The sequence below is a fragment of the Orcinus orca genome, chromosome 1, assembly GCF_937001465.1.
Source record: "Orcinus orca chromosome 1, mOrcOrc1.1, whole genome shotgun sequence".
NCBI classification, from domain to species: Eukaryota; Metazoa; Chordata; class Mammalia; order Artiodactyla; family Delphinidae; genus Orcinus; species Orcinus orca.
In genome coordinates, this window is record NC_064559.1 from 166,455,107 (window position 1) to 166,467,740 (window position 12,634).

At 45.9% G+C, this 12,634-nt stretch overlaps 1 long non-coding RNA gene across 1 annotated transcript in view; it reads right to left on the reverse strand.

Annotated features, from left to right (window-relative positions):
* Nucleotides 1-524: 524 nt before the first annotated feature.
* The window catches only part of LOC117202861 (uncharacterized), a 67,721-nt gene continuing 55,611 nt past the window's right edge, over nucleotides 525-12,634 (reverse strand). The window contains exons 3-4 of the long non-coding RNA XR_007477998.1: nucleotides 7,757-7,914; nucleotides 525-666 (exon numbers count right to left, since the gene is read on the reverse strand). This is a non-coding gene — a long non-coding RNA (uncharacterized LOC117202861). The remainder of the gene's footprint in view (nucleotides 667-7,756; nucleotides 7,915-12,634) is intronic.

The window sequence follows — 12,634 nt, forward strand, 5'->3', positions numbered from 1 at the left end:
TGTCGCATGCCAAAGCTTAGGCTCTTTCCCCAAAAATACAAAGGACTCCTCAAAATGTCTTCAATATAGAATGTCCAGGATAGAATTATAAGTGCCACAGTACCCACTGGGCGCTGACACATGACATCAAGTGACCAATTCAACTAACTGATTTCTCTTTTTGATTTCTAGGTTGATAACTTCATACAATCAGAGAATATCAGAGAAAAAAGAGAATTTAGTCCGACCTCCTCATTGTACAGATGGGGGAGCTGAGGACCCCAAAACATATCTTGTCCAAGATCACACAGCAACTTAATATCAGAGCTGGAATTCAAGCACACGTATGTGTGAATTTAAAGTCCCAGTCATTTCCACTTCAACGTGTTCTGGATGCCCAGCCTGGGACTTGGCACTTACTTTCACATCCTTTTTTTTCTAGAGAGTATCACCTGCTTGAGGCAGGAACTGGTTGTAGTTCATCTTCGCATCTCTGGTGCTTGGCACGCAGAACAACACCCCCAATGAGCATGTAGTGGCTGAAGGGGATGAAACAACAATAATTATCCCCATTATATGGATGAAGAAACGGAGGTTCGAGGAGATTAGAGTATCTGTCCAAGGTTACAGAGCTCACAGGCGGCTGTTGGCAGGAGGACCTAGGTAAGGCACCGGCCCCACTGCAACCTGGAAAACAGGGACAGCATTTAGTCCCAAATGAGGACCCTTACCCACTTCCTCTTAGTGTTGAAAAGAGCCCTGGGGGTGGTGTCCTGCAGGAGGACCAGGTACGTGACTCAGCTGGAAGCCATGGCGAGTGTGCAGGGTGGAAGAAGACCCATCCCAGCAAGTGCCCCACTTGCAGAGGGGCCTCGGGCTTAGCTGGCCAAACTAGTCACACATGTTTGGAAGCCAGTGAAGAGGCTCACTGGGGGCCAGGAGAAAAATCCGTTCTGGGGGTTCTGCCAGGCCTTGGGAGGAGGTTGCCAAAGCAAGGTCAGGACAGGGGGAGGACAGATGTGTCCAAGGCCCTGCCAGAGGCCATGCTGGCCCCAGCGCATCAGCCCCTTAACCAGAGCCATAACTCTATTGCAAGCTCAGAGCATTCCAGTTCCCAGATTAGACCATGGAAAAGTGGTTCCACGTGGGCTTCTCAGCTTGGGTGCTTACTGAAGCCCCCACCCCTACCCCCAACCTCCAGCCCAGAATCACAGGGCAGCCATTTCATGCCAACACAAGGAGGTTGCTCTTTACTTTCTTCTCTCTTGAGCACACAGAAATAACTCTGCCAGACCCTAACATCCATGTGAACTCTCAAGAAGCCGGGCTTAAACATGTTTGCACGTCAGGACCAAAGCAATCCCACATGTGGCTGCTGAAACGAGGTGTCCTCTACGTGGCAAGTGGCTACCTTCTTCAGCCTCAGGGATGCTAATCGAAGGAATAAGTGAACACACAGGCACCCCTTCCTACACTCTCTACATGGGTCTTCTCGTTTAATTGGTCATCTTAATTTTGCAGGAGAAAACCACAGGCTCAGAGAAATGTGAATAGTTCAAAGTCATCCATTCACTCAATACACACTGATCATTTCCACCAGTATGCTCAATATGGATTTTTGTAGTGAAAAACCTTTTTCTCTGCTATGTAAAAGCATTCACTCATGGATTCCCTCATGCGTTCCATGCAAAGTTTCCCAAAGTGCAAAAAAGTAAGACTCATTCTAGGAGAGCTTAAGAGGCATTTTAGAAAAATGAATTCTATGCACAAATTAGCTTGGAAGTCACTGATTAAACAGGGGTTACTTAGGAAATCACTGATTAAAGAAACCCATCAATGCAGGATTTTCTTAAACACAGGATTTTTCAAAGTTTTTAACTGGCTAAAGTGTATTTGACTCCCCCAGCAGAGTATGCAGTATTTTCCCAAAATTATGAGCTAGATTTTTAAGAAAATCTCTTTTGGAAGCACTTCCCCAATATATTTGGTTGAATCATATGAAATTGCCAACATTCAACTGTTTTTTATCTACAAAACAGCACCTCCATATATTTCAACCTAATATATACTATGGGGGGGGGTCACATGTTTTGTGCCTCCTTTATCGTATTTCATAGTGTGATGTGGCTGATAGGCCCTGAACCCCTTAAAGGGTACTTGACATGCAGCCTCTGATGTGCTTGCTCTTAGGGCTGGAAATAGACCTGGAATGGAGTAGCCTAGATGGCTACTCTCTACCCAAAACTCGTGCTTGCCCTTCCATAGCATGGACTTGTCATGGGAAGCAGCTGCCTAACTAGAGACTGTGTTGCCCAGTCCCCCTACATCCAGGTAGGTGTGGGAGGCTAGTGTCCACTATGAAATGTGAGTACACGTGATACATGCCACTGGCAAGGAAAGGCAGGTAAGAGTCAGATGTGTCTGCTCCGCCCTCTCCTTTGTCCATCTTCCGGCTGAATACAGAGGACTCCATGGTCTCAGAGGTTAACAGATCCACAAGATAGAAGGCGACTCAGCCCTGAGTCACCACCTGGTGGAAAGCCACCCACCAACTAGGCACACTCACCTTGAACTATTAGATGAAGGAGAAAGAAATTAATTGGGGGGGTGGGGCGAGGGCGGTGCTGTCATCATCACAGGAGAAAGTGTTATACTAACTAATACAGTAAAGTTAGGCGCAGGCAGTGAGAGTGGCCATCCAGTACCCTGAAGGTGGTGACAGGGTAGAACAAAAGACGACCAACCTCAACAAGCCCACACAATAAAGGGATCACTGGTCAGGATGTCCAGCCTGGGCTAACGTGCTTGGAAGCTCTCTTAGTCGATTCAGCCTGCTCTAATAAAATGCCATAGACTGAATCACTTATAAACAATAGAAATTTATTTCTCACAGTTCCAGAGGCCGGGCCATCCAAGATCAAGGTGCTGGCAGATTTGATATCTGGTGAGAGCCCACTTCTTGGTTCACAGATGGCTTTTCGCTGAGTCCTCACATGGTGGAAGGGATGAGGGATCTCTCTGGGGTCTCTTTTTTAAGGGCACTAATCCCATTCATGAAGGCCCTGCCATTACAACCTAATTACTTCCCCCAAAGCTCTACCTCCAAATACCATTACACTGGGGATTAGGTTTCAATATATGAATTTGGGGGCACATAGGCCTTCATTCCAAAGCGAAAGCCGATGCAATCTGTAGTGTGCTGATTATAAGAATGTTATGCAAAATGCTAACATTGGGTCTAGATGTTGCAGTGCCTTCCTCCCACTCAAACCCACCACATCCAATCAGTCCTCACCAAGTCCTACGGATTCTACATCCTCTGTCCCACCACCCTATCTCCTCCGTATCACCTCTGTCCTAGATACACTGTCTCCTTCAGATTTCCCCAGCGGCAGTCTCATGCCAACCCCTCCAAAGCCACACACAGAAAGATTTCAAAGGGATTTCCTTAGCACTGACAATCTAACCTCTCTCCCTGTACAAACACTTAAGTGGCTCCAAGTGTGCTCAAGATAAGGTCCAAACTCCTCAGAGAGAAAACGACAAGTGAGTCGCCATTCTGAGCTGTGCTTATTGGGTGACTTGAGACGAGGGTAAATTTTGGAGCAGACTAATCTGGGTTCCCTCCTTGACTTCACCACCTCCTACCTGCAGGGCTGTGCACATGGACCTCACACTGTTGACCTTGCATTTCTTTACCAATAAAATGGAACAGTACCACAATGTCTTGCATGTAGAATGTGCTCCTTGTTAATTGCCTTTCTTCTTTTCGCATGAATAGAGCAAAGGGCACTGGACGTGGAGGTGGGAAGCCTGACTCTCCTCCCAGGCTGACCCCTAGCGTGGTACTTGGCATACAGCAGGCGCTCCCTGCATGTGTGCCTGCCAGATGGGTCATGCTAGAGCCCTGGCTCCCAGTCAGGTGTCCTTCCACTCTCATGGCCATACCTGGGTTCAATGCCAGGCATGAGAAGGTGGCTGTTCCTAAAAAGTCTGCTACAGATTGCTGTCTTCACCATGCAGAGTGAGCACCAAGCTCTAGAGGGGAAGAAAGGACTCTGTTCCCCACCCCAGCAGATCTCCCCAAAAGAAACAACTTTGCCCATCAGAGAAGCAGACAGGTGGTAGCAAATGGGCATATTAGTCCTAGGGCCCAGCAGCAAACTGTCCTCTAAATCAACCAGGCAAGATCTTATAGTCCTTTCTGCTGATCTTTGAAAATAAGACAGAAGGGTAAACATTTACCTCCTCAAAGCAAACATCTGCTTTGCAGTTTCTGAGGATGAGCCTGTGGAGAGAGCCCTCCCTCTGTGAGGGCTCCCAGGAGAGGTCCACAATGTGTGGGGCATTTTCCTAGAAAAGAAGGGCCAAGTTCCAGAGATGTCCCCTAGCCAGCCCTCCCTCAAGGATAGTGTTAAGACCCTCTTTACACACATGTTCTTCCTTCTTTGGTCCTGAAACAAATTCTGTCTCTAAGGGAGTTCATCTCCTTGCTGATCTCATTTTATGAAATGAATATCGTTTTATTCATTTTAATGAATATGGCCCCTTTGTTCTACCTACACTCTTCAGCTAAAATAAACTATTGGACAAGGGCAAGGGCAAGAAGTGGTACTCAAACTCATACAAAACCTCACAGGAGAGGTGGTTGTTCTATACAGCAGAAGGTATCCTGATACACCACGCATTGTTCAATCACAGAATTATGACATCTCAAAGTAACCGTATTTAGCTCTTGAACTTCCACCATGTGACTCAGCAACTTCCCAATGTTGTTCTGAGAATTAAATAAATGGAATGGCTCAGTAGTCCCTGGAGACCACATTAAAAGATAAGTATCCACTACCAGTTTATCATGTGTGATGGAAACTGTTGCTTGAATACCCAATAGACATTTCCTTCCCATCTTTTTCATGCTGACATCTACACACACACAGAGGTTCGCATTTCCCTAGCCTTCCTTGCAACTAGCAGAGGCCACGTGACTCAGTTCAACTCAGTGATCTATATGGAGAAACTTACTGGAGGGTTTCTAAGGGAAGATGTCCTCACTTGATAGAGAGATGCTACGGTGGCATCCCTTGGCTTCCTACCTTTGAAAATAGTCATTTGAGGACCGAGGCTGAAGCAGCTCTATTTAAATCATAAGGCAACAAGCCTGAAGACAAGAGTCAGTGTTCTGAGGAAAGAGGAACTGAAGGGCGGAAAGAGGCTGGTTTTGTTTTTGGGGTTTTGGTTTGTTTTGATTTTGGTTTTTTCGTCCCTGAACCAGCCTAGAACTGCCTACTTCTTTTTTTATTGAAGTATAGTTGATTTACAATGTTTTAGGTGTACAGCAAAGTGATTCAAATATATATATAAAACTGGATATATATATATACTCTTTTTCAGATTCTTTTCCATTATAAGTTATTACAAGATATTGAATATAGTTCCATGTGCTAGTCAGTAGGTCCTTGTTGTTTATCTATCGTATATGTAGTAGTGTGTACAATGTATCCCTCCTCCCAATTTATCCCTCCTCCCCCCTTTCCCCTTTGGTAACCATAAGTTTGTTTTCTATGTCTGTGAGTCTATTTCTGTTTTGCAAGTAAGCTCATTTGTATCAGTTTTTTTAGATTCCACATATAAGTGATATCGTATGTTATTTGTCTTTCTCTGACTTACTTCACATAGTATGATAATCTCTAGGTACATCCATGTTGCTGAAAATGGGAAATTGCCTACTTCTTAAGCCACTATTAGACAGATGTTCAATCACTTGAACTCAAAGTATCTTAACTGAGGCCTTGTGCATTATCGAGCCATAGTATACAAATATCTTGGAACATGAAGGAACCCCACGGGGGGCAGATGATTCAAGGGTTAAAAGTAGAAAATAAACCTTTACAAAGACTAGACAACATATAAGTGTTTAATATTATCAATATGTCCCCTTGTGAATATCTCTGTAAAATTGGAATGATAATGATATCTACGACAGGGGATTGTTCTAAGGATTAGATGAGTTAATACATGCAAGGTAAAGTTCAAAGCACTGGGTAATTATAGCCATCATGTTCATCAGTAAAAAATAGAACATTCTTTAATAAAGCAAATGAGCCAGGGCACTGGGCTCAGAATCAGAAAACCTGGCTTCTGGACAGATACTTCTTCTCTTTGATCACATATAAATGTTTGTGGCTGTTTCAGGACAATGAAATCTCAGTACGATACAGTCCCTATGTCAAAGGGTGTTGAAAGTTTGATGAATCAGATGAATTTTAGTTACTGCACATTGCCAGTTCAGTAATGAAGTAAATGTATCACTGGACGTCTTAAATGTCTTAAAAAATAACATTTGTAAATAAAATGAAGCTTTTGGTTGTGCAACTAAGGAAGAGTCTGAAAGTTTTTAAATCACGTCATATGAAATTTGTTTTCCTTTCCTAAAACAATAGCTCAATAACCAGTCTGAGCAGGAAAGTAGATGAACAGGGAATGAGAGTGCTTAGGGTCTGGGTTGGGTCCACTGACCTGCTGATGTGCCTCTGGGTAAGTCCTTTCCCATTTGGGGGCCTCAGTTTCCTCATCTGTAAAATGGGGGAAAGAGCCTGGAGTTAAGAGTTGGACAGCACAGTCCTTATCCCAGCTCTACTCCTCAGCTGGGAGACCTGAAACAAGTCACTTTCTCTGAGCCCCACCACTAAAATAAGGACAAAAATACCGAGCAACCTCAAAGGAAAGCTGTGAAATGTCAGAACACGTGAAATGTCAAATGTCAGAACACGTGAAAATTTTCAGGGTAGACCCCTAATAAATTTTGGTTGGAGCATAGTATGTCACCCATCCCTGTTCCAACATTCTATTATTGTGTATAAAGTGTGGCCTGGAAGATAGAAAGGAACAAAAGAGATGACGTGTTCTTGGTCCCACAAAACCACACACCAGACAGGATGGCTTGGGCCCCACTAGAAGGCCAGGGCTCCCTTGCAAACGACCAAAGGCTCTTGGTCAACCTTTAGCACAAGGGACATTTATTAGATTCAGGAGACAAAGAGGGTCCCTAAGGGCCCCCTGGGTGCTGGTATAAGAAATGATGGGCAGTAAATATGGGAAAGGTACAAGCTCCGAGAAACAGACTTCTATAGGATGCCTTCAATGCCTGAGTAGTGATTATCAGAACTCCCACAGTTATGAGGTCAAGTAAGGAAGCAAAGATTGAACATGAAACTTTCACAAACGTACTCCCCACCTATAAAGGTAACCCTCATTCAAAGAGCAGCACACACAGGCACACACACACTGTCTGACACTAAAGAGTATGACCCACAAAGAAGAGGATGTGATGGGAAGATGGCCTTTCTTCCACGGTCAACTCTGCCACCTCTAATAATACAAGAAATATACGATGCAAATGGCCTACAAAGTATAACTGTAATTTACAAACGACTCCGGATGTTATAAAGTCAGTGAAAGTGATACAAAAGAACTGTGTGAATCACAAGCGGTGTCAGTGATAAATTAGCATTTATCTGGCAGGTAGACCAACTAACTCTCACTGAGCCTCTACAACGTTCCAGATCTGTACGTACCTCATCTTATTTAAGACACACAGCATCCCTGTGAGACAAGCACTGTTGTTGCCAGTTTAGAGATGGGAAAACTGAAGGTCAGAAAAGGTCAGTGTTATTGCTGAAAGAATTGGGGCTTTGGCATCAGATAAACCTGGATTTTAATAGGTTATAATACTTACCGGGCCAGTTATCAATGTACTGCCTTTCAGTTCCGTACTCACCTTCATTGTCCGGCTTTGTGATGCTGTGGACCCTGTGAACATTTCTCCTTTGTCAGTGGACATATGATGTTAAGCTTTGTCAGTAGAGGGCACTAGAGGGTGCTACAGGAGGAAGGGTCTTTTCTTCCCGGTTCCGTGTGCTTGCTTTCTTCTTGCTCCTGTGGTGAATAGCAACCGGCATGTAAAGGACACCCAGTCTCAATGGTGCTCACACCTCAGCAAGTTTCACCAGCACCCCAGAAGGCAACTCCACTGCAGACGTCAGCGGCACTCTCCCAGTCAGCCCCTCAGAGGATCTTAATCACACCCCAGAAGGCAGGTCCCTAGAGAGTTCTGTTGGCATCCCAGAATCTGGTTTCCCACTTGTGTGCACCACCATCCAGTGGATTAAGTCACGCCCCCGCCACTGAGGTCTGAATCTCAGCCTAGGGAGAAGGGATCCTCTTCCAAATTTGTTCCTTCCTTGCATACTAAAAGAAAATTCCCACGTTGTCCTCGACTCACAGCACTTCTGCCACCAAATGTGGGAGTGGGAGTAGGCGGGGGCACACCAGCTGATTCTCCAATGCGCAGACACCACCTGGGTGTGCTACGGTTCTGCTGTGACATGAACTATAGGAAGTTAGCGCAGATGCAAAGGTTCAGGGCACAATCCCACAAGACTGTCTTGTGGCTTCAGAGGCCAATCACAAGCCCCAGGTACTCACCTATACTTCTGACCAACTGGCTAGAAATTGGGGGTTACCATAAGCCCCTGCTCAGGCTAGTCATGTCCTATAATGGCCCACAGAACTCAGGGAAACACTTACTTACATCTGCAGTTTATTATAAAGGACGCAATTAGGGACATAGATGAACAGCCAGATAAACCGGTACATAGGGTAAGATCTAGAAGTGTTTTGCGTGCAGGCACTTCTGTCCCCATAGAGCTGGGGTGCGGCGTGCACCACCGTTTTGGAATGTGGATGTTTTCACCGATCCGGATGTTCTCCCAACACCATAGTTCAGGGATTTTTTTTTTTTTTATGGAGGCTTCATCACACAGGCATGATTGATTATTAATTAACTCAATCTCCAACCCCTCACCCCTCACCCCTTCCCAGAGGGTGGAGGGTAGTGCTGAAAGTTCCAAGCTTCTTAATCATGCTTGGTCTTTCAGGTGACCAGACCCCACACAGGAGCCTCCCAAGAGTGGCATCATTAGAACAAAAGACACTCCTACCACCCAGAAAATTCCAAGGGATTTAGGAGCTTTAGGTGGGGCACTCCTATCTCCTCCATCATTCAGGAAATTACAGGACTTTAGGAACTCTGTATTAGGATTCAGGGCAGAGAACAATATATATATACAACTATATATATATATATATACACACACACATATATATATATACAACTATATATATATACAACTATATATATATATTTATTATTTCAGAGGTACCCTGCCTCCACCCTAGAGGAAGAGGTGCTCCTTACATCCTCTACTCCTGCATTCTTTACTGTTATCTCTACCCCCCAGTAGTTAATATGCCCTGCAACTAGTTTACAGTTCTTTATATTAACCTTTCTCCATTCAAATTACTGTATGGTTTCTATCTTCTGACTGGACCTTGACTGATATGCTTAGAGAAAGTTACTTAACCTCTCTGAGCTTCAGTTCCTTCTTCTGTAGAATGGAAATAATTAAAGTTCAAATAATTATTTTTAACTAATACAGTGTAAACATAACTTTCATATGCACCAGGGAAGCATAACATTTGTGTGACTGGCTTTATTGTGACATTCACTGTACTGCGGTGGTCTGGAACCCAACACGCAATCTCTCCAAGGTGTGGCTGTACATACAGCACTTAGAAGGGCACTAGTTACGGTGCTCAATAGTTGAAGTTGTTTTTTTTTTTCCCCACAAATTTATCCAAGGTTACACAACTCGTAAGTGGTGGATCTGCGATTGAATCTGGACCTAAATGATTCTAAAGATTACTCTTTTTGCATAGCTAAATGTTAAAACATCCATCTCTTAAGAAACACATGCCCTTAGAAGAGTCAGTGTAGTAGTTAAGAGCCTGGGTTTGGGAGCCAAAAAGTCTGAATGTGGTGCCAATATTTATTAATTGTGTGTCCTCAGGCAAGTTACTTCACTTCTTTCCACCTCAGCTTCCTTCTCTGTACCGAGGGGATAATAGCATCCACCTCACAGGGCTGCTTAAAGATGGGAAGGGTCGTGATGCAAAGTGCTCAGCTTGGTGCCTTGCCTGGAGTAAGAGCTCAACAGTGATTATTCTAGTCTTGTTTTCCTTGTAGTCATCATGGTTCCTAGAACGTAAAAGCACTCAGTAGATGTTGTGAGCGTTGGTGGTGGTGTTGTTTGTGTTCAATATGTTTGTTGAATGAATAAATAAATGCAGGAGGGAGAGCCAAGTGATAGAGAAATTTGCTTTAAAAGTATTGGGGGCCAGAAAATATGCCAAAGAACTATTAAAAATGCCCTCTCCGTGCATACAGCCCTTGGGCTAGCGGGCAGCAGCTCAACCAGCTGGAACTTCCCTCCCAGAAGGCAAGAGGCCTCAAAGGCAGCATCGCCAGGCAGCCACGCCAGAGACACACCAACAGAGCAAGCTGGCCTTCTGACAGAGAGGTCATATTCTGTGTAAGGACGTGTAACGTGGCACCTCTGGTAAGGACGGGCACCGAAGGACTCGGGAAGCTTTTGAGGAGCAGTTACCCACACCCGGGGCAGACCTGGACTGAAATAATAGCTGTTTGCCGAGCCTGCCTGTACCACCACTCTGCCAGGCCCTTGACACACCTAGCTCATCTTTCACACTCCTGAGAGGGGGTGTTCAGTCCGACGGGTCCTGCTCCAGAGAGCGCTGAGCTGTGACTGAGGCCTGCTCTGTGACCTTGGACAAGACGCTTCACCTCTCTGAGCTGTTCTGTCAACAGAGATACTAACAGTGCCTACTTCACAGAGATGGAGGAGCGGAGACGACATTACATATGAAGCTGCAGCCTCGCTCCACAGAGCCTCCCGGATCCCAGCAAATGCTGGCACAGGAAGTGGAAGCTCAGCCGGGACAGAGTGAGCCCTGAGGAGCAGCTCTGAGTTCAGATTTCCTGAGGAAAACCGTTTAGGCCTAAACTCATTCGAGAATTATCCCTGAATAGAATTGGCTCTTGACAAAATTGCGGGGGGAAAGAAAATAGCAGCTAATTTTTATTAAGCCTTTGTGCCTGGCTCAGCGTGTCACATGAAATAACTTATTTACTCATCATAGTAACCCCAGGCTACCCCTATTAATAATGTTCATATAATACCACGCATCTGTATTGTTCTTTTTATGAGAGAGAGAGTTTATTTAGAGAGACATATTCCATAGGCAGAATGCTGTCCGTCCACACATAACCATATAGTTCTTTTCCGCTAAAAGCAAACTTTCACATCCACAATTTTCTTTTATCCTCACAACATGTCTAGGAGGTGTAGATTACTATTACCCCCAATCTACAAATGCAGAAATGAGCCCACGGAGGGAAGATGGCTTGCTTTTGGTTGCAGAGAGAGTGACAGAACCTGAGAACACAGGTCTCCATTCCTGGAGACCAATGCTTTACAACTGTAAGACTCTTCTTTCTTCTTGATTTCCCCACCCCCTTCTCTTCCTGTGCCAGGTGCATTGGATTAAATAACTCTAAATGCCAATGAGCATTTGGAAGTGGCAATATGAAGGTAATGTGCCCCTGGAAGTGATTCGGAGCCACGTCCCTCAGCCTCTTTTAAGCCATTTAGAGACCATGGAGATGCACCACCAGATCTGGAAGCCCGCTCTTACTGCTGCCCCTCTGTATCCACCAGCACGTGTACGGAGGCCAGGCTTCCCAGAGCAGCTCCCAGCCAATGACTGAGCGCAGCAGGGGCGCTAGTGCCCACCCACCCTACCAGATACAGCCAATGACTGAGTGAAGGGAGGGGGCAGTGGGGAGCAAGCCTCTGCCCACCCCTACCAGATACAGACAGCGGCTGGGTGCAGCAGGGGAGCAAGTGCCCGCCCACCCCTAACAGACGCAGGGTACTCCAATGGGTGACCTGGTTCAGGAACCGCTATACGAGTCCGGACAAAACTTTCTCAGAAGTGAGCTTAGGTTTGAGACCTTCCTGTCCAGCCCTCTTAACTTTCACCTCTGCTTTCCCCCGGGGGGCAGTCCCGCATCACTTCTGCAGGTTTGCCCTGCCTGCTACCACTCTCTCCCCTTTATCCTTCACAGGCATTTCCCCAACTAATCTCTTGAATGTCTAACCTTGTCTTGGCATCTGCCTCTCAGAGGATCCAACCTACCGTTTCCTCTTAGCTGGAGATGTATTCACAGATGACCAACAGATTAGACCCTCGTCCTTCACTTCCCCCTGCAAAAGAGCAATCTGGGAGGACCAGCATTTGCGCGCGCTGGATCCTGGCTACCCTGCTCTGCTCTCTCAGACCTCACTTGGCTCTCTCAACCTCCGTCATGCTGACCTTGGCCTGCATGCCTCCCTTTAATCTGACCCGCCAGCCTCCAACCCAACTGTACTTCCTGGCACTGAACTCATCTTCCTCCCTCAGTGTTCCTGCACCAGGCTGGGCATGGCTCCTCAGACTGTCCTGGGGTCTCTCCCACAAGTAAACTGCTTGAAGCACAGTTCCCCCAACCCTGCATCCGTCTTTGGTGGTGGGATGCCTGAGGACAGGACCAGACATCTATAACTCAGCCTCCACTGAGCTTCCTTCCCTCAAGGCAGAGCCAGGGTGGCCCCAATGAGTCACCATCTGAAGGGCCTTCGCAGAAATCCCTACCCAAACGATGACAGGGGCAGGGGGAAGAAGGCCACAGGTCTGA